The sequence below is a fragment of the Aethalodelphis obliquidens genome, unplaced genomic scaffold, assembly GCF_003676395.1.
Source record: "Aethalodelphis obliquidens isolate GAN/ISIS:26980383/991018 unplaced genomic scaffold, ASM367639v1 scaffold7, whole genome shotgun sequence".
In the NCBI taxonomy this organism is placed as follows: Eukaryota; Metazoa; Chordata; class Mammalia; order Artiodactyla; family Delphinidae; genus Aethalodelphis; species Aethalodelphis obliquidens.
Window position 1 is genome coordinate 9,730,067 of NW_020837951.1, and position 22,030 is coordinate 9,752,096.

At 41.7% G+C, this 22,030-nt stretch overlaps 1 protein-coding gene across 7 annotated transcripts in view; it reads left to right on the plus strand.

Annotated features, from left to right (window-relative positions):
• Window positions 1–2,820: 2,820 nt before the first annotated feature.
• Window positions 2,821–22,030, plus strand: part of MAPKAP1 (MAPK associated protein 1) — a 231,108-nt gene continuing 211,898 nt past the window's right edge. For 2 of the 7 annotated variants that reach the window (XM_027104865.1, XM_027104866.1), the window contains exons 1-2: window positions 2,840–3,084; window positions 21,952–22,021. The gene's annotated coding sequence lies outside the window, so the exon portion shown is untranslated. Of the gene's footprint in view, window positions 3,085–21,951; window positions 22,022–22,030 lie in introns of all 7 variants that reach the window. The other 5 variants (XM_027104860.1, XM_027104864.1, XM_027104862.1 and 2 more) reach the window with 3 other exon arrangements.

The following is a 22,030-nucleotide window of genomic DNA, read 5'->3' on the forward strand; positions in this document are numbered from 1 at the left end:
CATTTGTTGAAGACCACACAGCTAGTAGGTAGCTTTTTTTAAAATTTTATTTGTGGCTGCGTTGGGTCTTCTTTGATGCATGCTGGCTTTCTCTAGTTCCCGCGAGTGGGGGCTACTCTTCGTTGCAGTGTGCGGGCTTCTCATTGCGGTGGCTTCTCTTGTTGCAGAGCACGGGCTCTAGGTGCGCGGGCTTCAGTAGTTGTGGCACGTGGGCTCAGTAGTTGTGGCGCACGGGCTTAGTTGCTCTGCAGAATGTGGGATCTTCCCGGACCAGGGATTGAACCTGTGTCCCCTGCATTGGCAGGTGGATTCTTAACCACTGTGCCACCAGGGAAGTTCCTAGTAGGTGTCTTTGAACTTCTGTCCATTGCCCCCATTCTAGTCCTGGGGACCAGAAGAAAAGGAACCCCTGTCTCTTATCATGGCCTCCTTTCCAAGTTGGAGCTGAAGTATGGAAAACCTGATTGTCACAGGTATGCTGAGGTACTGGTCCCTGTGCCCTCATGTCTACCAAAGTCCCCAACCAGTCCCTGGCCCAGCACATTCAGTATGTTGTAAAAATATAATTTTTCTGAGTGTGTCAGTTGTCAGGGTCCTAGTCCTATGCACCCCTAGGTCAAGAGATAGGTCAATGTAAGCTCTACTTTTTAAAGCCACTTCCACTCTCTGATACAATTCCTACTCCTTGGAGGCTAAGCCATGCAGTTGGCCTGTCATCGCTTCTCCTCATCTAACTACCTTCCTCAATTGTAGAGTGGCTTGGGAAGCACCCCCGGTTTCCTTTCCACCTCATGTCCATCCCTCATCCTGAGAGTTTTTGAGGCCACATGGCATCTCAGTTCCTTGACTGTCTCACCTTCAAAAACTTTTTCCTCCTTTGCACTTCAGCCAGGACCCCACTCTCGGATGGCTCTTCATCTGAGGTTGTTCAAGGCGCCCATCTCTTAGGATACCCTCCATCTTTCTGCCTGGTACCATCAGTGACTTCCATTACACCTGTTTGGGGACCTTCAGGCCAGTGTCATGAGCCTTTCCAGAATTCTCTTACTTAACATCTTGAGCATCCATCCTGTGCCTTTTGTTTTAAGCACTCTTAAAAGCTGAGATCTTAAACTCCTTGACCCCATCACACCTGTCTGGCAAACTGTCTTCCTGGGATTAACCCAATTGCTCATTTTTTTGTGTGCCTGTATCTTAATTGTTCAAACTAACTATGGAAAAATCAAACAACCATCATATTAGTATCACCATAAATTTAGAATCTCCATTCTCAATGGGGCCCTCAGTGTTCCTGAAATCTTATATTTCCCTGTGCTCCAACTTACTGCAGTGACTATTTCAAATTCATAGTCAGACTTTACTGTAAGCTTCTTTAGGGTGGAGTCCCTATCTGGCTTTTTCACCACTAAATCTCCAGTGCCTAGGATAGGCTTAATACATAGGTACTCAATAAGTATCTGTTTACTGACTGACGTGTAGTAATAGTGGTAGGCATTTCATGCAAATATTAGTAAATGTTAGCTACATGCCGGGCTTTATTCTTTGTGAGCTATATGTATTAGCTCATTTAATCCCCACAACCCCCCCAGTGAGGTTAATTAGAACTTTTGTCATGCCCATTTTACAGATAAGGAAATTTAGAGAGGCAACTTAGAGAGATGAAGTGATAAAAACTGTAAGTGGTAGAGTGGGTATTTACTCCTTAGAACCTGTAGAGAGAAAGCTTAGTGGGTCCAGTTGAGTTTTTTACAATCAGGCAAATGTGCTTCAGACTGGAGGTCAAGAGACAAGTGAAAATGAAGATTCATATTTAGGAGGGGACAGATAAACTGGTGACCTCAGAAAACAGAATATCCAACCTTGTTCACACCCTTGCTTTGGCAGAGCACTTCCAACAAGCCCCTGATGAAACTGGGGTGGTGTGTGTGCAGAAAGCACATTTGGGTGGTAAGGTGCATTTCTTTTTCTCCATGTGAGCTAAGACGTCAATCATATATTTGAATACAAGGGGGTGGATCCATGGTGTATTTGTAGGTGACTTTAATATTGGGTAACATCCCCCCTGGGCTGAAATTCAGCCTTGATTTTTTTTTTTTTCCTTCTTTTGCTAAGGTGCATTTTTAAGAGAGACGTTCCAGACTACCTCTCAGGTAGGAGGGATATCATTGCACTGCTCGAGTCCTTCTTTCCCCTTCACACTAGTTTCTCCCACTGATTCCCTGAGAGAGGGAGAGAGATCACCAACAATGAGCTCCTGTTTGTGTCGGGTCCACATATCTCATGGAAAGCTCCCTGCAGTTCTGGGAAGATAATTATCTCCATTTTACAGATAAGAATGACTAACATTTACTAAGTTTATTAAGTGTCTGGCACTGTGCTGAGTGTTTTTAGAGCATCATCCCATTCGATTCTCACAGCAATACTTAAAATTGGAACCACTGTATGGATGGGTCAGAGAAGGGAGGCGTCTTGTCCTAGGATACACAGCAGGTTAGAGTTGGCATTTAAACCCAGGTCTTCCTCATCACTCATTTCTGGAGGAACCAAGGGCTTTTTTCCGTGGAAGCAGGGAGAGAGAGGAGGAAATTCGAAGGAGAAGGCTGACGCTGATTTCTACCCAACCCAAACCCGGAGGTCAACGTACATTGCCAGACTCCCAGCTCACCTCCCACCCAGGCCTTGGCCGGAGGCGGGGAAGTGGTGCGCACGCGCACGGCCTCCCGTTCGGCCCCGCCCCCCGTGAGGGCTTCCCTCCTTGCTCTTGGCTCTGGGGCTTGCGCGCTACGTCCCCAGCCAACGGCTTCTTCCCCGTCAGGGACTTCCGGTGCGCGGAGTGCGGTTCCGGGTCGTGGCGGGGCTCGGGGCCAACAGGACTGCTGCTCAGCTGGCGAGCGGCGGTGAGCGGCAGGGGCATGAAGGCGAGCCCGGAAAGCGGCTGCTGAGCCGGCCGGGAGGAGCGCCAGTCCCCGAGGATTCCGAGAGTGCGGAGCTCGGGCAGGGGCCGGGAGGCGCGGGGGAGCCGAGCCATCCCCTCAGGAACGTGTCCCAGGGCCGACCCGGCCCGTAGTGTGGCAGCAGCTTCAGGTAAAGGTTGCCCCAGCCTCTAGCTCCTTCGCTCGCTACCTCCGCCAGCCCACCCGAGGAGCCTGGCGGCCTTCCTCACTCCCCCGCGCTCTGCGCTGCCCAGCGGGCAGCCTGTCTGGCCCTTGCTCTGGTCTCCCTTGAGCATCCGTTTTCTGGCCCTTTCGTGGAGGCAGCTATGAGCCTGACAGCTGGGTGTGTGATTTGGGGGAGTAGAAACTAGTGGACTTGGTAGAATTGGGGTTTGGGGAGGGTACTGTTGACTCTGGCAGTTTCTGGCTGTACCCTCGGCAACATCTAGGTGTCTTAATCTTCATAACGAGAAAATCAAGTTTTTAAAGCATTGTCTGTGCAGTCCCTGTTTCCCAGCTCCCCTTAGCTCCATTGCCCCAAAGGGGTAAACAGCCTCGCAGAACTGTTTTTTTCTAGCCAGAGTGCTGCTGGAACTTTGTTTCAGCCTTCCAAATCTGTTTAAGGCTGGGGAAAAAAAAATCATTTTAGTTTAAGCAAGAGCATTACTTCAACCGGAGACCCGAAAGTTGACTCAGAGATTGGCTCAATTTTCATTCTGAATGAAGTGATTTTTGAAGCCTCTCCCAATACCTGGCACTGTGCAAAAGCATCATGTTATAAACCAAAACCAGCAAAGTTCAAAACTTCCCCATGCGTGAACAGTCAAATGGAGACAGGTGTTTACAAACATCGGTTAAAGCGAAGTCAACGTTCTCGTTCTATCAATATTTTGACAAGCAGAAGGGGTGGATTCCTAATTTAAAACAGCAGAAAAGAAGGCACCATGTTTTATTCTTCATATTCTGTGAGCTCGCACAAGATGCTCAGTAAACGCTGAAAGAGTTGTTGATGAAGTATTGATATTTGTTTTATCTTTTTCAGTTTACACATTTGCAAGGTTGCTGGGGCCTGTGAGGCATGCAGGTGGCCCCTTTCCCATTCAGCTTTGTGTTCATACCTTCCTTCATCTCCTGTGATGCCTGAGTGTACTCACATTCCTCTACACCTCCTGGCTCCTGGCTAACTTTGCAGCTACGCTTCGAAAGGCCCCCTACCCAGATCCTTTACTCTGGTTAAGTAGGACCTAGATGCCTTTGTTGTTTCCTTTGTTCGTTGTTTTTTTGTAGGACTTTCTCTCTGCCTAGATTTCTCCTTTTCTGTTCCCACCTATTGAGATGTTACCACGGCCCAGCTGAAATTGGCCTTCCCTCAACCAGTTCAGGGCAATCTCAGCTGGAAATGATTTCTTTTCTAGAATCCTATAAACACTCATTATTATATCTACAATTATTTCACTTAGCAAACATCTACTGAGTATGGATATATACCAGGTACCATGCTAGACAATGTAGAGATAAATAAGACTCAGTTCTTGTCTGCTCAATTTAGTGAGTGAGATAAGGAAATAATTCGAACACAGAATGGTATGTACACTGCGGGAGAGTTCTTTCTGTGATCCAGTGGTAGCACAGAAGAGGGGGCGTTATTCACTTTTGAGGAGTGTACTATGTCCAGGTAATGTTTCATAATGTGGGGTTAACTAAGCTTTGTTATTTACTATACTGGAGATTATATTAGGTTTCTCTTGTTTAATCATTTTAACCTCAATTCACAGATTAGGAAGGCTCAGGATAAATTACACATCTGGTATGAGACAGCCAGGATTCAAACCCAGGTCTGTCTTATACCTACATCTGTGCCTTTTCCATTATGTGTTTTTCTTTTCTCACACCATAGCTCTCTGTATGCAAATACATATTGAAACAGGTATACAAGAGAAAAAATATCAATGTCAATATGAATGTCAGATAGTCCTTTAAATGTAGAGAAGACCTTAATCTTCCAAGGCAAGAAGGTAGTAGGTGGGTCAGCTCAACGTTGAATGAGTGGACCAGACATTCTGTAGAGAACAACCATGGATGCTGGCTTCAATTCTTGGTCCTTCCTCTTACTAGATATGTGACCTTTGGCAAGTTTCTTAATTCTAAGTATCATTTCCTTCAAGTATAGTTTGAGATGGGGGATGATAGAGACTTCATGAAGTGTTGTGAGCTAATGTGGGTAAAGGGCCTGATTTGTGGCAAGGTTCCCCTGAAAATAGCTGTAAGATGCAAAGATGCAATGCCTGTGGCATGGTTTTAGAGTAGTGAGTAGACCAGCCTGAATAAATCAAACCATTGCTTCTTTCAGTGGAAATACTGGGAAGTAAAGTTGGAGGGTCAGGAGGGGGTCAGAGTCAGGGCGTGTGTGTTGGGCAAGAGAGGTCACTTCCCGTTTCTGCTCATAACCTTTCCTGTTAATAAATACCTTGAAGATCTATGATTCATTCAGCTGTGCCAGGGAAAATGTTAGACCCAGGGATACAAAAAGGAGTATAACCAGGTCCCCATCCTGAGGTTGTCGACACTCCCATGGGGCAGACATGTTTGTGCAGGTGAACCATAGTAAAGCATAGTAGGTACTAAGATAGCAGTCCCCACAGGGTACTGTGGAGCACAAAGGAGGAAACACTGATAACGGTAGCTAATGAGCACTTACTGTGTGCCAGCATTGAGTTAAATGCATTCTCATTCACTCCTCTACAGGATGGTGTTATTACCATTCTGATTTTACAGATGAGGAAACTAGAGCACAGAGGTTAAATGAATTCCTTTAGTTTATGCAGTTGTTGGAGCTGAGAGTAGAGGGAATTATCTGCCAGACTTTGGTAACTCCACTCTTTGGTACTACGCCATGTTGTGTCTTTGTGGCTTCGGAGAGGAGCTAGCCCTTGAGCCCTAGCTTTAACGTGCCCATCACCATGCTGGGCAGTAGGAATAATGAGGAATGAACATGGCTTCTGCGCTCAAGGAACTCATCACCTCATCTGTCCCGTTAAATATATATACTTAAGTGGGGTGTTTGTTTTGCTTATTGACTCATAACTGAAGACTTTAGAAACTATTGCAGTTCAGTAGATTATATGTGCTTCAGCCGAATTTGCTGTAAATCTGTTATTTTGATGTGTAGGCCTTATTGTTAAGGACGCAGCGATAGATGCCAAATTATTATGACAAAGAATTCTGTCACATTACATTGTTTCTCTTATGGGAGGTAACCTGACCTTGTGTTTTCTGTGAGTTTGAAGTTTTTCACTCAAAAGTTAGCACATTTTAGCTTGTGTTAAAGTAATTGAGTGCTTACAGTCATCGTTAAATGTTTCTGTATACCTTATTTCCTTCAGTCTTTATGATTCTGTGAGCTAGGGTATTACCAATTTAACACGAGTAGCCTAAGCCTTAGTGGTTAAGTGGGTTACCCAAGAGTCATACAGCTAGTGAGTTGATAATGCAAAAAAAAAAAAAAAAAGTTGGCCAAAACAGTAAACAAATATTTATTAATTTAGTTCTCTTTTGAACTCTACCTCAGGAGTCTCCAACTCAAATGCCCATGATGTAATATAAAGAGTAGGACAGATCTTGTGAACTGGAGGGCCCATGACCAGTCAGTCTGAAGGCAGCAGTCACTACTCAGCTCCAGTTGCTTGTCGCCGTGTGAGGAAGTGGACCCAGTATCTCTAGATCTTCCGATTGTTTTCAAGAGATGCTGGAAATCTGAATTTTAATGTATTTAGTTTAAAAAACTGCCCTTAAAAAAATTATCATGTAGACCAAAACACATTTGTGGGCTGTGTACAGTCTTAGGCTGCCTGATTGTGAACTCTGACCTACCTGCTCACTGAAATTTTGATACCCACTGTTCAAAGCAGGAGGTACAATGCCTGTTGTGATTATTGATCAGAAATCTACTGGTAAATTGCTAGAGTGAGGGGGTGTTGTATTTGACTCATACTGATATCTTTGGGGAAGTGGCAGGGTAAATGCTTTTACTGTATGATCAGGCTGAATTTCTGGAGGGATGGGGTTTGGATGAGGTGATGATGACCTTGTAATACTTTTGTGCCCTTAGCACTTTAAATGCTGCCAGATCTCTTGTTTCCTTTGGTACTCTCTACAGTACATGAAGTGAACAAGGGGGGTTATCATAACCTCTTGAGATGAAGAAATTGGTGCCCAGTGAATTACAGTTTAGTAGAAAGTGCACTAGACTGAGAGGGACTTGAATTCTGAATGCAGGTATGCCACTAACAGCCTTCTGGTTTTGGTCAAGTCACTTACAAGTATCTTTGTATCTTTTTTGCCATCTGGATGATAATGAGGGAGCACGATTGAAGTCTTGGTGAGGTCTTTTCAGGATGCCAAGCTTTCTGATTCTAATTGACATGCTTAAAGCTGCACAACTGATTACTGGCAGACTCCAGTGGAGAACAGTTCAGATCTAAAATGCTGCTTCTCTCTTTTTCTGTTCATTTTTTTTTTTTTTTTTGCGGTACGTGGGCCTCTCACTGTTGTGGCCTCTCCCGTTGCGGAGCACAGGCTCCAGACGCGCAGGCTCAGCGGCCATGGCTCACGGGCCCAGCCGCTCCGCGGCATGTGGGATCTTCCCGGTCCTGGGCACGAACCCGTGTCCCCTGTATCGGCAGGCGAACTCTCAACCACTGCGCCACCAGGGGAGCCCTAGGGTTTGTTTTTTTTTTTTAATCAAGAATCTTTGTTAAAGAAATAATCAGAAATGTAGAAAAATATTCATGTTCAAAGGTGTTCACTGTGGAAGTATTTATAATAGCAAAAATTAGAAACAACTTTAGTAATCAACAAAGAGGTAAGAGAAATGGAAAAGCCATAGAATGGAAATATTGTACAAGCATTTTAGATGTTTTAGAAGAATTTTAGTGACTTAATATGCTCATCATATAATATGAAGTGAAAGAAGGATATAAAACTAAAGTATGATCTCAATTAATGTCAAACACACAAAGAAAAAAACAGGTGGTTAGATTATAGGTCTTTATGCTCTTTTCTGTTTTCCAAAATACTCTCTGATAAACATAAATTACTTTTCAATAAAAAATCCTTTTAATTAACTTGTAATTGAGAAATATGGGTAGAGCTAGTGCACATCATTTTGACCAAAAAGTTTTCCCTAATACAGGTGATCTGAAGTTATATTGGGTTGGCCAAAAAGTTCATTTGGTTTTTCTGTACGATGGCTGTAGTAGCACTTAGTTGTCTTTAACTTCATTCGAAACAATTTTGTTAGATTGTATTGTGACAGCTATCATATCAGCGTGCATTTAAGAAAAAACTTAAAATTGGTGAATTTTTGTGTAGCCATTTTAATATTGAAGATGGAAGATAAAAAGCAACATTTTCGGCATATTATGCTTTATTATTTCAAGAAAGGTGAAAATGCAACTGAAACGCAAAAAAAGATTTGTGCAGTGTATGAAGAAGATGCTGTGACTGATCGAACGTGTCAAAAGTGGTTTGCGAAGTTTCATTCTGGAGATTTCTCGCTGGACGATGCACCACCGTCAGGTAGACCATTTGAAGTTGATAACGATCAAATTGAGACATTCATTGAGAACAATCAACGTTATACCACACGGGAGATAGCCGACATACTCAAAATATCCACATCAAGCGTTGAAAATCATTTGCACCAGCTTGGTTATGTTCATCACTTTAATGTTTGGATTCCACCTAAGGCGAAAAAACCCTTCGTGACCATATTTCCGCATGCAATTTTCTACTTAAACGTAATGAAAATATTCCGTTTTTAAAACAAATTGTGATGGGCGATGAAAAGTAGATACTGTACAATAGTGTGGAACGGAAGAGATCATGGGGCAAGCGAGATGAACCCCCACCAATCACACCAAAAGCCGGTCTTCATCCAAAGAAGGTGATGTTGTGTATATGGTGGTATTGAAAGCGAGTCCTCTCTTATGAGCTCCTTCTGGAAAACCAAACGATTAACTCCAACAAGTACTGCTCCAGATTAGACCAACTGAAAGCAACACTCACCAGAAAGCATACAGAATTAGTCAACAGAAAATGCATAATCTTCCATCAGGATAACGCAAGACCGCATGTTTCTTTGATGACCAGGCAAAAACTATTACAGCTTGGCTGGGAAGTTCTGATTCATCTGCCATATTCACCAGACATTGCGCCTTTGGATTTCCATTTACTTTGGTCTTTACAAAATCCTCTTAATGGAAAAAATTTCAGTTCCCTGGAAGACCGTAAAAGGCACCTGGAACAGTTCTTTGCTCAAAAAGATAAAAAGTTTTGGGAAGATGGAATTATGCAGTTGCCTGAAAAATGGCAGAAGGTAGTGAAACAAAACAGTGAATACGTTATTCAATAAAATTCTTGGTGAAAATGAAAAATATCTTTTATTTTTACTTAAAAACCGAAAGAACTTTTTGGCTAACCCAATAGGATTGTATTTTCAAGTTAGTTTTAACCTCAGTTGTTTTACACTTAGGATATGGTTTCCTGTATCTTGACATACATGATGTTGAGGTTCTCCTCTCCTCCTCAAAAATATCTTGAAAGAAGAGTCATATTTGTGTAGGTGGTACCAGTGTCCCAGTGCTACCATCACCTCTTTAGTGGCCAGTGGGTCAGTGAGTAGCCCTGTGACAGCTCTGTCTTTCAGAAAGAGTACATGCCTATTATTCGTAAGGCTGGTCATTGGTATATAGAGCTTTTTTTGTGAGTTGAATATTTGTATCTTGGTAAGTGCTTTTTTGGTATGGAAAAGTGTAAGTGTGAATTTCTATCTCACTTTTGAAAAATTTTGTAAGAAAAAAATTAAAGATCAAAGTTTGAATTTTACTTTTTGTGATAGCAGTATTCAGGATGTATGAATATTAAAATGTCATGAAGAATTGTGTCTTTTACTCTTTTCTAATTATATACTTCCTAAATGAAATTGCAGTAGTTTCAGCTTGTACCGTTAAGCATGATGTCTAGGTTTTTTTTTAAATATGCATGGTAATTCTCATATATACAAAAGCATGCAAAAATTTAACAAAGTATTTGAGCATATTTAAATTAGGAAAATACCAGGCAAGATGTTTCATTTTGTAAACTGCTTCTGTCCAAAGCATTCTGTATATTATCAGAATGAAAAATGACAGCACTTTGTCATCTGTTCAAATTGATATTGCACTCTTTGCAATGACAGCTGAAAAGGCCCACAGGTGCCATATAAAGAGGTGACCATGTTGTCATATTTCATTTCGGCATCCCTCTGCAAAGCCATAATTACCTAATTAGGTTGTTAATTAGGAGATTAGCATTTCACTGTATTGATAGAGTGCTCTTTACTGGCGTGGGGCTAGATACAGATTTGTCTGCCCTAATTTATAATCTCTGCCTTTTTTGTGCTTATTTATTTGCTTAAGATACTGATGTGGGGCAATTCAGTTTACCTGAGAAACAGTTTGTTTACAAGCTAATGAAGCTTTGATCGCAGGATTAAAGTTGCTGAGTTAAAATATGAACAGAATAAAAAAGGTGGTCACATCCCCAAAATGATAATAAAAATTCTGAGCTGGTATAACTAGTGTTCTCATTAGCATAGGGAACAAGCACATGATAAGAATTGAAATTGTTGGTATTAAGAAAAAATCCAAAATACAAAAATGAAGTCTGAAATGTGATAGAGATTTATATATATCTAAACTAGGCGAAGGAAACTAGTTACCTTTAATAATAAATCTCTGTCACTTGTACTTGAGACATAAAATGTGTTAAGTATTTTTAATGTATTTCAGAAGCTGAAGCTTGGTTAATGATTTCAGAACAAATATATTCAGTCTTCAGTTTAGACTTCCTTAGATAGTCATCATGCATCAGGGTTTATTTCATTTGTACCTTCTGATCATTAGTTGGTGCTTGGAACATTCTCTTCCCACAGTCTTTGCAGTCCTGAGTGCTTATGGAATTTGAAGTATTTCACAGTAACCTTCACTTGGTGAGCTATTTGGAGTTAAGTGGTGTTTCTATCAAGTATGTGGACATTCTTTTTTGGGGGGGAGAAGTGGGCTGGCAAAAAAAAATTTCCGCTTATTTTTACTCCAGTGCAAGATTTGACAATAATGTTTGTAATTTGCATTATATATACCTTTACCACTCTTTCCAGTTAAGGAAATTTAAGTCCTAAAACTGAACAATGTTAGGAGTACCATTCCCCCTGGGGTAGTAGTTTACCTCCTTTTGATTATCTTTAGTATTAGTGGTTAAAGTTGTAGAAAGTACATGTGTGCTTGAGCCCTTTTCCCCATGGTTGTTATGAAAAATTGGATTTGGCTGTATCTGTAATTTTCTTCAAAATTAAAAAAATATTTTATATGAAGAAAATATTACATGCAAAATGTTCTATTTAGTCAGTTAAGTTTTTTGCTTAACTGCAGTCATTCACTTATTCAGTCAGCATTAGCTGAATGTATATTGGGCATTAGACATATGTCTGGGAATCGAGCAATGAAAACTACAGGCACGGACCCAGTGCTCGTGGGATTTGCAGTCTAGTAACGGAAGTGCAGCGTAGTTTGAGGAGTAAAGCCTAGTGTGAGAAGTGTTAGAGTAATGAGAGTCAAGGTGAGTATGGAGGAGTACCTACCCTAGACTTGATAAGGTCAAACCTTCCAGGCAGGTGCTGTCTAAATTGGGATCTGAAGGGTGAAGGAGAAAGTGATGTTTAAGCCAGGTGGAAGGAGAGAACGGTTTTAAAGGCTGGAAGAACACTAAAAGTTGAGAATGGCTAGAGTAGAAAGAACAAAGGGGATAAATGGAAGATGGGGCTGCAGAGGAAGCAAGTTCAGTTATATTAAAGAGTTTGGGACGTTATTGAAGGGTCTTAAGACAAGTTAGGAAGCAATTGCTATAGCCTAGGTGAGAGAAGATGGGATTGGATAATGGAGAGAAAGAGAATGAATGAAATCTAGAGAGAGAAGAGATGCATAGTATTGGTAATTAAATGGCGGTAGGCTTCACAGAAAGGAGTCAAGGATTCAAATTTGGACGTTCTATTTGTTTCCTAATTTTAAGTATGAGAATATGTGTTTAAGTACCTCATAGAGAAGAGGTCCATGAGTCTTATTTTCCAATATGACCCCCAAATATACAGTACTAGCAACTAGTTTTCCTTTTGGTGAATTGGGGAGAATACTAATATTTGAGTGTCACTGTTGGGCCCTACCTTGTGAGAGCAGCTTTGTGAGGTATGAGATAATGTCTTACTGAGGTCCAGAGGAATTGTGACTTTGCCAGTTTTCTCAGCTACTGGGTGGTAGAATTGGGAGCACACACAAGCTTTCCAAAGCCTTTATGTTATCTGTCATGCCATGTTGTCTTCCTTGTTGTGTCCCCCTCCCTTTGTTTATTCCAAAGTGAAGAGGAGAATTACTCCCCAAGGACCAGTAGCTCAGTAGGTTGCTGATAGAGGCATTGTGTAAACTCTGTGACTTCCCAGGCCCAGCTCTGGGGTGGATTAAAGCAGTGTCTGGTGCTTTGGTAGGAGAAGCTGCTCAGTGTAGGAGTGCTTGCTTCAACAAAGTCACAAGTTCTGTTGTGTTTTCTGGCACTAGGCTTCAATCTCCCCCAATTAGAAATGTAGATCGGCTACCTCCACACAAGGTCACTAATGTACAGAAAGTTCTCCTCCTTTCCCCAGGGGAAAAGTCTTGAAATCTCTGATTCTTGGGTGAGGAATTTGACATCTCTTTGATGTAATCAACTTGTATTACAAATTGTTTAAAAAAATTTTATGGTTACTGTCACCAGTACTGTTCAATTAAGTGATTTGTTGGTATCCTTGTGTCGGAATCACCTGAACTAGAAGAAATTCTAGGGTGCAGCATGGATTCTAGCCTGTGTTTCTACCCCACCCCCTTTTAAAATTGAGATATAACTCGTGTATCATAACATTTACCCTTTTAAAAGTGTACACTTTAATGGTTTATCACCCCCAAAGAAACCCCATACCCATTAGCACTCACTCCTCATTTCTCCCTCCGCTAGCCACTGGCAATCATTAATCTACTTTCTGTATCTATGGATTTGCCTATTCTGAACCTTTTATATCAATGGAGTCACACAATATGTGGCTTTTTGTGTCTGGCTTCTCAGCATAATGTTGTCAAGGTTCATCCATATTGTAGCATATATCAGTACTTCATTTCTTTTTTTCTAAATAAATTTATTTATATATTTATTTTTGGCTGCGTTGGGTCTTTGCTGCTGCATGCAGGCTTTCTCTAGTTGCTGTGAGTGGGGGCTACTCTTCGTTGTGGTACGCAGGCTTCTCATTGCGGTGGCTTCTCTTGCTGCGGAGCACGGGCTCTAGGCGCACAGGCTTCAGTAGTTGTGGCACGAGGGCTCAGTAGTTGTGGATCGCGGGCTCTAGAGCACAGTCTCAGTAGTTGTAGCGTACGGGCTTAGTTGCTCTGCGGCATGTGGGATCTTCCTGGACCAGGGCTCGAACCCATGTCCCCTGCATTGGCAGGCGGATTCTTAACCACTGTGCCACCAGGGAAGTCCAGTACTTTATTTCTTTTTATTGCTGAATAATATCCCATTGTATGGAAGTACCACATTTTGCCTATCTGTTCATCAGTTGATGGAGGTTTGGGTTGTTCCCACTCTGGCTATTATGAATAATACTCCTGCGGACATTCTTGTACAAGTTTTTGTGTGAGCATATGTTTTCAATTCTATTGGGTGTATTACCTTGGAGTGGATTACTGGGTAATAAGGTAACTCTGTTTAACAGTTGAGGAACTGACAAATTGTTTTCACAGGTGGCTGCACCATTTTACATTCCCTCCAGCAGTGTATAAGGTCTGCCGCCTTTCTGCTTTCACTTTCTTCAGGCTTTCTATTGCTCTGGTCTGGGCTGGAAGCAACCCTAGGCATTCCATGAGCCCTTTTGTCTTGATGAATGGGAAATTCTCCAATTTTATCTCTTCAACTACATTCACTCTACAAGCATATGTGTACCAGGCCTTATATTGGATGTTAGTGACAGGAAGCCAAATAAGGCTTCTAGTCCTTTCTTCTCAAGGACTCCACAATCCAGTAGTTGGAACTTCTTACTAGGACATGCAGGGAGAGGGAAAAGCCAGTGAAGAAAGTACAGTTGAACTTTGAACAACATGGGTTTGAACTGCACCAGTCCACTTACATGTGGATTTTTTTTTTCAATAAATACAGTACGACAGGATCTGTGATTGGTTGGATCTGTGGATGTGGAACCATGGATGCGGAGGAGGGAGGGCCAACTATGGGACTTGAGCATCCACAGATTTTAGTATCTGCGGTGGTCCTGGAAACAATCCCCCAGGTTTACGGAGGGACGACTGTAACTGCTTAGATATTTGTGAATTTCCACAGCACAGATCCTAACTTTAGAATCTAGGCAAAGGTTGAGTTGATTTTTGGAGATTTTGGGGGGTTTCTTTTCCTTGGCTCATCCTTTAACTACAGTCATCCTCCTGTATTTGCAGGGTATCGGTTCCAGGACCCAGAGGATACCAAAATTCACAGATGCTCAAGTCCCTCATGTAAAATGGCATAGTACAGTCGGCCTTCCATATCCTGGGTTCTGCATCTGTGCATTCACCCAACCAACCAAATTCAATCTGCAGTTGGTTGAATCTGCGGATGCCGAACCTGCATATACTGAGAGAGGACCGTTTTACTGTTCCTTGGGTTTTGTCACTAGGTTACTGCACGTTTCCTTGCATATTTTCCCTGGGTAAGCTCATTCACATCCATGGCTTCATCTGTCATTTATATGTTAATGTCTTCCAAATTTGCTCAGATCTTTCTCCTAGGCTTCAGGTTTGCCTGTCCTTCATGTGTCAGTTATATGTTGTCCCAGATTTGCTCAGACCTTTCTCCTGGGCTGTTAGGTTTGTATCATGATGGATTTCTGTTTGGGTAATCCATAGACATATCAAGCTCATTGTGTCTGAAACATAGTTCCTCATTTCCCCTCTCCCTGTTAAGCTGTTCCTACTTTTCAGTTCAGTTTCATTTGTTGGTGCTGCCATACAAGCCGTAAACTTTCGCCTTCTCCTTAACCCTCCACATCCACTCAGTCACCAAGTTCTACCAATTTTATCTCCTAAATAGTTTTTAAAACTGTTTCTTAAGTTCATAGGCCTATCTTTCAGTGCCTTACTTTGGATTTCATCATCTCTTCCCTGAGCTATAGTCACAGCTTCATAACTAATCTTGTGTCTTGTCCATCAGATTAATTTTCTGTGCAACTGCCAGAGCAGTCTCTCTGAAATGCTAACCTAAACAGCAGCTTAGTTTTAGTTGCTAACTACATGTTCTGCTATATGTTATTTTAGTGCCTTTTCTCTTTGAAAAAAGCTGGATGAATGAATCATCTTTGAAGATTCATTTTAGACCAGGGAATAATTGCAATAACAGTAATAGTAAACATTTGTATAGTGCTTACCATGGGCCTGGTGCTTTTATACACACATAACATATATGATTTCTTTCAGTCCTCACAATAATCCTATGAGATAGGCACCAAAATTGTTCCCATTTATTTATAGATGAGGAAGCGGAGGCACAGAAATTGTTACTTTCCCTAGGTCCCATGGTGAGCGAGTGGCTGAGTCCAGATTTGAGCCTAGGCAGTCTGATGCTCTTAGTTTCTCCTGTGTCCCTTTTCCCAACCTTCCTGATTCCCTCCACTTCCCCCACTCCAAAGGTTAGTTATCTTCTCCCTGCTACTGCAGTAACCTATGCATGGCCTGATGTTAATCTGCAGTTCATAGGACAGATCGGGAGCACATTTTATTTTAAACATTATTGAACAAGGAGCCAGCATTGTAGACTATTTAATTGCCTGCTCCCTCTTGCCCCTATCTTAAGGTGACTAAGTTGGAAGTGATCACTTCCATTACCTTGATCTTAGTCACCTCTGTGTAGCCTTGTCTGAGTATCCAGTTTCCTTTAGATAGCTTTCCTTTGTGTTTCCATAGTACTTTGTTACATAGAATCCTCCAGCATTGCTCTCATCCTTTATTGTGGCCATTTTTGTACTTTTCTTCTTGCTTGACTGTAAGCCTTTTGGGGATAGGGACTATGACTTGTTACTTTATACTCCTAATTCCCAGCATGTAGTAGGTATTCACACTTGTTGAATTTCTTGAATGAACAGGTAAGTCCGACCCATATCTAGACTAGTGAGAGAAGAGGATTCAACATGTGATGAAATGGACTTAACCTGGAAATTCGAGGCAGCATATAATAGCTGTTCCGAGCAGGGGTTGTGGAGCCAGGCTGCCTAGGTTTTATCTTGGCTCTACCTCTCACTAGTTATGGGGCCTTGGGCAAGTCTGTGCCTCAGTTTACTGATTTGTAAAACATAAATAGTAATAGAGTCCACCTCTAACAGTTTTGTAAGTGATGTAAGTGTAAATAAGCAGCCTTCTGGAATCAGAGAATTAATTATTCTACTTAAAGTGTATTTTGTGAAACATTCCCCCCCTAACTGTATAACATTACAGGCAGAATGAAGCCAGTCCTGCTGCTCTATCCTCATGTTTGATCCATCTGGTAATAGTTTTTTTTAAAAAGGTAATCTAGAAGATATAAAAAATACTTGGCAAAGTTAGTGCAGTTTTGTTAATAATAATAACAGTTACCATTTAGTGAGGTTATGAAAGTGCCATTCAAATGAAAGTAGAAAGCACCTTTCACAGTCACAGAAAAATAGTTTGGGGGTTATCTGTTTAGAATAAAATATCTGTTGAGATTATTTTATGCTGCCCTTCCTTCATTAGGAGTTGAATAAATGAGTTTGATAGTTGACAGCTTATTTTCCCTCCAAAAAAATGTAGCTAGAGCAGGAAGAGTCAAGAATATTGCATCTTGGATTTGAATAGTGCTTTTTTACTTTTTGTAAGTATCCCTATGAGGTGGATAAGTAGCACATAGATTATGAATATTTCACTGCTGAGGGAACAGAGGCAGAGGCACCTAACTCACTTGAAATCATCCCATAGCTAGTCCCTAGGCAGGCTACAGGCAGTAGCCTGGAATTCCAGATGTGTTTACTAACTTCAATGCTTGTAGTTCTAGGAACCAGTTTCCATACATAATAGCATTTTTTAGACAATAGTGCTCACTCAAATCAGTCAGTGTGGTTTACCTTTGAGAGGGTTTGCTGCCAAAATCTTGATGCTATTAAAATCTTTGTCAAAAAAGGAATTCCTCATACCTCTGTTCTTAGAGTGTGAACCACGGCACCATGATATAAGTAAAACATGCAGTGGAATTCTTCTGGCCTTTGAGGGAAAACAGTATGAAGCAAAAACACGCAAACCTTTTTACTTGAACCCTGGGTGAACATGCGATTACATCCTCCTCCTCCACCTCCTCCACCTCGCATGTGATTGGAATAGAATTTGAGAGCTGAAAAGGCCCTTCTTATAGTTCATCCTCCCCATTTAACAGATGCAAAAAATGGACTGATGTGTAAAACAGGTTTAAAGAGTTGTAAAGAGGTAACTTGTCCAATGCCATGTAATTAGGTCCCTGGTAATTAGGGAATTGGAAGTCAGGTTTCCTGAGTGGTGCTTGCAATAAACTGTGTTGCTTCCCTCAATTGATGATGTGGTTAACCTGAGAGCCAGGTAAGTGGAAGCATAACTATTGAATTCTTCTACTTGCTTAAGCAAACTTCAAATATTGAGGAGACAGTAAAAGGAAAATAAATCTTAGACTGTAGCAGGAGAGCTATCTACTGCACCAGCACCATGGATAAGGGCCCTTTTTTGTTTTTGAAAATCATGGCGCCACCCTTCGGGAACAGGAAAGATTTGTTTTGTCTGTTTATTGCACGCTGAGCCCTTGCTGGATACCAGCCACTTTCTACTAGAAACTGGCAGTACAGTGATGATTAAGACAGTGTGCTTAAGGAGTTGAGAGTTTAGAAGAGAAAACCAACATACAGACAGTCATTTTTTTTTTAAGTGTGATTAGTTTGTTTATTCATTCATTCATTTATTCATTCCTTAACAAAGCAGCCAGAGAGATACTTTTATTTTTTATTATTTAAAAAAATATTTATTTATTTATTTGGTTGCGCTGGGTCTTAGTTGCAGCAGGTGGGCCCCTTAGTTGCTGCTTGCGGGCTCCTTTAGTTGTGGCTCGAGGGCTCCTTACTTGCGGCATGCAAACTTAGTTGTGGCATGCATGTGGGATCTAGTACCTCGACCAGGGATTGAACCCAGGCCCCCCTGCATTGGGAGCTCAGAGTCTTAACCACTGCGCCACCGGGGAAGTCCCCAGAGAGATACTTTTTAAAATGTGAGTTAGATCACATTGCTGTTCACAGTCTTCCGGTGATTCTCCTTTCTACTTGTAATTAAAGCAAAGTGCTTAGAATTGCCTGTAAGGCTCTACTCACTTCTCCCCACTCTTCAGACCTCATCCTCTACTACTTGCTTCTTTGCTGGGCTCCTTGATACTTAGTGCCAGGCATACTCCCCCTGCTTGGCAACACGCTTCCCTCAGAAATCCATATGGCTTGTTCTTTCATATTCAAGGGTTAACTCTCAAATGTCACCTTCTCAGTGAAGCATCCCTTGACTATTTTATTTACAATTGCAGCTGTGGCTCCACCTACCTAGCATGGCTTAGCTCTCTTTTCTGTGCTACTTTTCTCCATAGCATTTCTAACTTATTGTATAATTTAATTCTCTATTTTGTTTGTCTCCTTCATTAGAATGTGAACTCCATGAGGGCAGGACTTTCTGCTTTGTTTTCTGCTGTACTCTGCATCTAGAATAGTGCCTGGCACACAGGAGGCATTCAACAAGTATTTGTTGAATGAATAAATTCAACAAACACTTAGCACCTATTACTAACAGGCGATGTGCTGGATTAATTATTTGGTAGAAGTAGTGATGAAGTGCAGTACAGTGGGACCACATGGGAGCAGCTAACCTGGTCTGTGGGATTCATCAGGGAGGTTTCCCGAGAGAATTGACCATTGAGCTGGATTTAGAAGAATGAGTAGGAGGAGGCCAGGTGACAGTCTTCAGATCAAGTTATAAGTTTGGAGGAATGTAACTTGTCTTTATTGTAGCAATTTGAGCTGTGGTTCTCCATAGGGTAGGATAAAATTTCAGAAAACAGATGCTAGGAGTTGAACTTTGTTTAGCACCTTCGAAGATTTGAGCATAGATTTTAGTAGCAAAGTTGTATATGTATGTATTAATCTTGGTATTAATGAAACCATTCGGGGGTTGGAAATTACCACAAATTTAGTGGCTTCAAACAACACATCACTGCAAGGTTTCTCAACCTCCGCATTATTGCTATTGACATTTTGGGGGGTATAAGTCTTTGTTGTGGGTGCTGTCCTGTGCATTGTATGATGTTTAGCAGCATCCTTGGCATTAAAAAATTTGAAATTGGCAATTCCTTAAACACGATATTCATACAACTAACTGTATTAAAGGTAGAAATAAAGTGCTTTTAAAACAGTTTGCGGGGGCTTCCCTGATGGCGCAGTCATTGAGAGTCTGCCTGCCGATGCAGGGGACATGGGTTCGTGCCCCAGTCCGTCAAGATCCCACATGCCACGGAGCAGCTAGGCCCGTGAGCCGTGGCCGCTGAGCCTGCGCGTCTGGAGCTTGTGCTCCACAACGGGAGAGGCCACAACAGTGAGAGGCCCGCGTACCGCAAAAAAAAACAAAACAAAACAAAGAAAAACAGTTTGCGGGGCTTCCCTGGTGGCACAGTGGTTAAGAATCCACCTGCCAAGGCAGGGGACACGGGTTCAAGCCCTGGTCCGGGAAGATCCCACATGTCACGGAGCAACTAAGCCCAAGCGCCACAGCTACTGAAGCCCGTGCGCCTAGAGCCCATGCTCCACAACAAGAGAAGCCACTGCAGTGAGAAACCCGCGCAGCGCAATGAAGAGTAGCCCCCGCTCGCCGCAACTAGAGAAAGCCCGCGCACAGCAACAAAGACCCAACACAGCCAAAAATAAATAAATAAATAAATTTATATATTTTAAAAAAAACAGTTTGGACCCTGGGAATTGGAGAAGGTTCACAGAGGAAGAAATATTTGAGTTGGACTTAGAAGGTTTGTATTGGAGGATAAAGGTACATCTCACACAAAGGAAGTCTCATTACCAAAGGCTAGATTGTGTTCAGAATACTCCTGGGAGTTGCCTTCTGGGGAGAAGGGGCAGATGAATGAAACTGGGTTGTAAAGAGTCCTAAATATATGTGAAGGTGAAGGGACTTAGGCTGTTTTCCTGCACTATTTTCGTTTCTGTTGTTGTCTAACAAATTACCACAAACTTAGTGGCTTAAAACAACACAAATTTATTATCTCTCAGTGGGTCAGGAGTCATGGCTTCAGCTAGGTTTTCTTTTTCTTTTTTTTTTTTTCTCTTTCTTTTTTCTTTGGCTGTGCCACGCAGCTTGTGGGATTTTAGTTCCCTGACAAGGGATTGAAGCCAGGCTCCCAGCAGTGGAAGCGTGGAGTCCTAACCTCTGGACAGCCAGTGAATTCCCTCAGCTGGGTTTTCTGCTAAGGGTCTCAAAGGGATGAAATTAAGGTGTCAGTGGACTCCAGCCTAAGGTCCCCATTTCCTTGTTACCTGTTGGCTGCGACCACTCTCATCTCCTAGAGGCTGCTCTCAGATTCTTGCCTTATAATTCCATAACATGGCTGTTTGCTTTTTCAATACCGGCAGGAAAATCTCTGGCTTAAAATCTCTCCCCCGGGTTGCTTAGGATGAAGTCTTATGTAACAAAGTCATCAAGGGAATGACTCTTCCATCACTTTTGCTATGCTCTTGGCTAGAAGCAAGTCAGGTTCTACCCACACTCGAGGGAATAACACAGAGGCATGGATATCAAGAGAAGAATTTCTGGAGCCATATTAAAATGTTGACTGCCATATGTACTTTTAGCTCCATGAAGGCAGTAGCCAGGTCTTTTCAAATTTTTTTGCTCAGCATTGTGTCTCTGGTGCCTGGCACATAGTAAGTGCTTTATAAATATTTGTCGAATGAAATCAATGAATGGTAGCGTTGAGTGTTACTTATGGTTTCAGCTCTTACACTGGTAATTTCACATGGAGAAGCAGTCTAGTTTCTTTGGCATTATTCATTTCTTTAAGTAAAACTATAAACATTTTTACCTGGAATCTTAAAGTAAAACCTAAAATTATTTGTTTATCATAACAAGTGTCAATCAAATCTGTTATCTCAGAGAGACAACACCCATTGGAAAAATAATTTAGGGCTACATTGCACCAAACTGGCAGATTTCTTGTAACAGCCAGAAATGATGGCAGCTTTGGAGTTGTGGAGGTGGTGAGTAGTTAGGTTGTCTGAAGTTTCACAGCTATTGCTAATAACAATAATTTCAAATAATAAACAAGTATTTCAAAACGCTGGAAATACTGATTGTTTTGTAATAACTGCTTTATAATATTGACTTTAGTCTAAGTTGTGCTTAGAACTTTATATATAGTTTGGTGTTATTATTAATTATGGTGGTTCTCCATACTTGTCATAGGAAACATTTTGAGCAATATTTAGATCTTGAGTTATCCGTTGATAAAGGACCATTTTACCTTCAGAAAATCAGGTATTTCTGACACCAAAGTCTGTGTTTTTCCAGTGGACCTTGCTGTTCAAAATGGGGTTGTGAGAATCTCAGTATGTGCCAGTTGGTCCTGGAAGCCACAAAGTAAGCAAGGCACATCTTCCTGGACTATCAGTTTTAGTGACTATATTCAAAGGTAAAATATTTTTTTCTATTAAATACAGGTTCAGTATGTTATAGGATAGAATGCAAAATATGAATGAATTCTAAAAATAAATTTCTTACGGCATGTTGCTTTACGTGGCTCCCCCTGGGTTCTCTCTTACCTTGATTTATGGTTACTCTCCTCTGCCCTTCAGGTGTGTCCGTGGACAAGTTTGAGAGGCACTGTACTGTACCAGTCTCCCTTTAACTGGATCTTGGCAGATGGTAAGATTC